Below are 3,725 nucleotides of genomic sequence, written 5' to 3'. Positions count from 1 at the left end.
AACCCGACAAGAAACGATCCGAACCCGACCCGAGGACCCGAAGACCCAAATACCCATGCCTAATCCGAATTACTCGAAATAATCAAACTAGAACCAGAATCAAATGGGAACCAAAATTTTCGAGTATTTTACGATTCTTACTTTTATATACGAACCGATCCAGACCCGAAATTACCCAAACCGATTTGAACCAAAAACTTGCCGTTTCCTATATGGATCCTCTAGCATATATCCAAACTACCTAATATCCGAAATACCCGACATGAGCCGAACAGATACATGAAATGCCCATGCCGAGTCGGCTATCCGCATATGCTGTGTCGGAGGAACCACAACTTGTGAGTCCAACGATCCATATCGCTACAAGTTTGAAACAACGACAATTAGGATAGTAACTTCGGTTTTCACGTCTTAAGTTCCTTTTTAGTCTTTTTAGGTGGAACGCGTTTGGTCTGGATGGAATTTTGATGGAGTTTTGAGGCAAAAAGCTAGGAACATAGTTGTTAAGAATTATCGACTATTTGATTGTTTAATTACTTAAACACAAAAAAAAAGAAAATGATTTCTGATCTCGAATCGGTACGTCTCGGGTGGTGACTGTTTTTCACAACTTCCACTATCAATCAAAGGGGTTTACACAAGGCTCTAAACACTTTTCTTGTATAAAACATGACACCATACTAATTAAGAACACAACAAAAAATAAGAAAGATAAAAAAATCTATCCTTCGAATACATGACTCGAACAATGTCTTTTTCACCTTAGTTTCTTTTACTCCCAATCTTTTTTTTAGCAACTCTCTTTATTCTTATTCTTATGTTCTAGGGTTTCCAGGATGCTTACCTACGGTTGCGACGTAGGATCCTAATGTCGTATGGATTATGTAAATATCCTTTTCCTTATTTGTGTTAAGATTCTTCTCTTGACTCCTTTGTTACGAATATCAGTGTCCGTATGTATCACATGTGATTGGGCTTTGTCCCAACCTGAGTCACAATGGAATAACACAGACCCAAAGCCCATATCCCCTCACAAGAGTAAAACAAATCGACATTTTTGAACCCCAAATCAATCGATCCTATCACCCAAAATTTCACCAGATCGACTGATGAGGCACTAAAGATCGACCGTTCCACATTCAGGTCGATAACGATTAGTCGCAAGCCAATCACCGATTTGCATAATTAAACAATCACCAATTGCATAATTCTTCATCTATAATTTTTATTTAGGACTTACCACATAAAAGAGATTTAATCTTCAGCTTTGAAATAAACGAGAAAAAAAATTGACAAATTTTCGGGAGAATTAGTTAGGGCTTAATTTCAGCTTCTTGTTCGGCTTGGTTTTGAGAGTTGATACAGTCTGCTCCAACCATAAAACTTTAGCAGCAGAAGCAGCAGATTTGATTTTCTCCTTGTTCAGTTCAGCTTTAAGATTCTTGTTGTGTTGCTCAAGTTCTTGGATACGGGAAGCATCAGCTGTTTTCTTCCTTTCCAAGTAAATCACATCAAGCTTTTCCTTCAGCCAGTCTAGCTTGAACCCTGTCTGTGTTAGATCGACCAACTCGGTGCGGGTGTTGCTTAGCTCAGTCTCGGAGAAGCTATGTGGAGGCTTGTCCAGTTTCTCGATGAGCTTGAGGAGGAGATTCATGTATGTTGTCTTCACCAAGTGGCTCTTTGGTCTGAAATTCAAAGCAGTGTCCGGGTGCCTCACGAAAATCCAACTTACTTGAAAAGCCTGTCAAGCAAGAACTTCTTATAACTAATCGAAAAAGAAAGGAATAAACAGCAACAATAAGCATTCGCATAATCACACCTGAGAATAAAGAACGTGGAAACCACCAACATCCATAGTCTCGTTCCCAGTTACTTCTGCGCCATGGAAACCACCAACATCCATAGTCTCGTTCCCAGTTACTACAACTTCAAGTATTTGGACTTGGACTTTAACTATCAGTTTGTTCTTCTCCATGAACCCTTTTTCTTGAAGCTTTTTAATAGTCAAGGCCTTAACAATACCCCATCCCGGGACCTGAGCGCAGAACACTTGGCACAATTCTGTAAGACCAAAACAGAGAGATTAGATTAAATTTCTTCAGCATTATCATATATATGAATTTTTTAGAAAAGTTCTTAGTAAATGTTTATGGCACTTAAAATCTTGGATCCGACCTTGTGTCTAATAGTTAACTTACCAGTTGATTTGTAGAATTCTTTGCCGGATTGATTCAACAGAACAAAGGAAAATTTAGCTCGCCTTTTCCATCCAAGCTGTAATGATCCATAATTCGCAACATAGAGGTATAGCGCCAAGTGATCTTCAATACCATTTCCTTTTGGGATAAACGTTTGCATACCTGAATCATTATAAAATGTAGAAATAGATCTTACCGTTTCTTTTTTAATCTGGGCAACGAGTAAAATATCAAAAACACATGTGAAATAATTCATTTACCATTGGCAGACTCCACTTGAGAATGTTGGGGATGAAATCACAGCTTCCTTCTCTAAGAAGTTATCAATCTCAAATGTGAAACTCGTCGGCTTATGATCCTCCATTTATCTACAAAAACACTTTATTTTTCTTAGCCTTTTTGTACCTCGAAACATCAGGTAAGTTGTACTAGAAACCGACAGTACTTTTACAAATTTATAAATTATAACTAAGATATTATTCAAAACTCACTAAGCTGACGAAAGCAAAGATTAAAAATACATGAGGAAGTTCTAGTCTTGTTAGTCGAAGGGCAGCATCAGGTTCCAAAGTAAATAAACATATATGAGCAAATGACTAACTCTCCAAACCAATATTCTCATATGTTATAATTAACACCCATTAGTTTTAGCATTTTTGTGTACTATCTCTAAAGAGCTAAACTGAAAACTCACCCAATGCAACTAAACAAAATTTTGAAATCTAATTCAAATTGAACGAAGAAAGGAAGCAACAATTAATTTGCTAAATCAACACAGTTTGTTTTAAGCCTCGGTCTACGAAACTTATCAATACTCACCACACGTAACATACACAGATCAAAGTTAAAAACAACTAAAACAACAAAAGAAAAGAGGATCTAACCTTACCAGATCACTAAAAAAATAACGCGGGTGAAAACCAAATCGAAAGCGAAAACAAAAAAAGAACACCTCAGGGAAACAAAAACAAACGACGCACCACGTAGCTCCTATTGTTATTCAAAGAATCTGATATCTAAACCGAAGGAGAGATGCAAAAACCCCACTACGAATCTCCAAAGTTTGAACCACCTCAGCGAGAGAGTAGAGAAGAAAAGAATTAGAGTTTAGGTTAATAATGTACCGAGATTGGTGGTTTTGACCAATTCCTTTCTTTGTTTATATTATTTTAGCAAATAAAAAATGACTTGCTTTATTTCCTGGATTTTAGGAAGAAAGTAACTCACGTTCTTTTCCCTTAATTCATGTAAGCTACTTGTCACGGCCCGTTTTAACCCAAAACGTCCATGAGGACAACCAAAGATCGGGTCGGGCCAAAGGTGAATCCAGCCCACTCCACTAAGTATTTTCTTAAGCTTTAAGTCTTTTGTAAAATATCTTAGATATGGAGAAGTGTAGAGAAGTGTAGAAAAATGTAGAAGGTTGTGGAACACTTGAGAAGAAGTTTCACAACCGTTAGATCGGTTTGATCTGAACCGTTCGTTGAGGAAGAGAAAGTGTATATAAAGGGGATCACCCCTCACTTG

At 37.4% G+C, this 3,725-nt stretch overlaps 1 pseudogene; it reads right to left on the bottom strand.

Moving 5' to 3' along the window:
- Positions 1–1,227: 1,227 nt before the first annotated feature.
- LOC106340530 lies at positions 1,228–3,303 on the bottom strand (annotated as a pseudogene).
- Positions 3,304–3,725: the final 422 nt, after the last annotated feature.

This window comes from Brassica oleracea, chromosome C4 (assembly GCF_000695525.1).
Source record: "Brassica oleracea var. oleracea cultivar TO1000 chromosome C4, BOL, whole genome shotgun sequence".
Taxonomy (NCBI): Eukaryota; Viridiplantae; Streptophyta; class Magnoliopsida; order Brassicales; family Brassicaceae; genus Brassica; species Brassica oleracea.
Note: the sequence above shows the minus strand (reverse complement) of the source record. Positions and strands in the feature narration are given on the sequence as shown.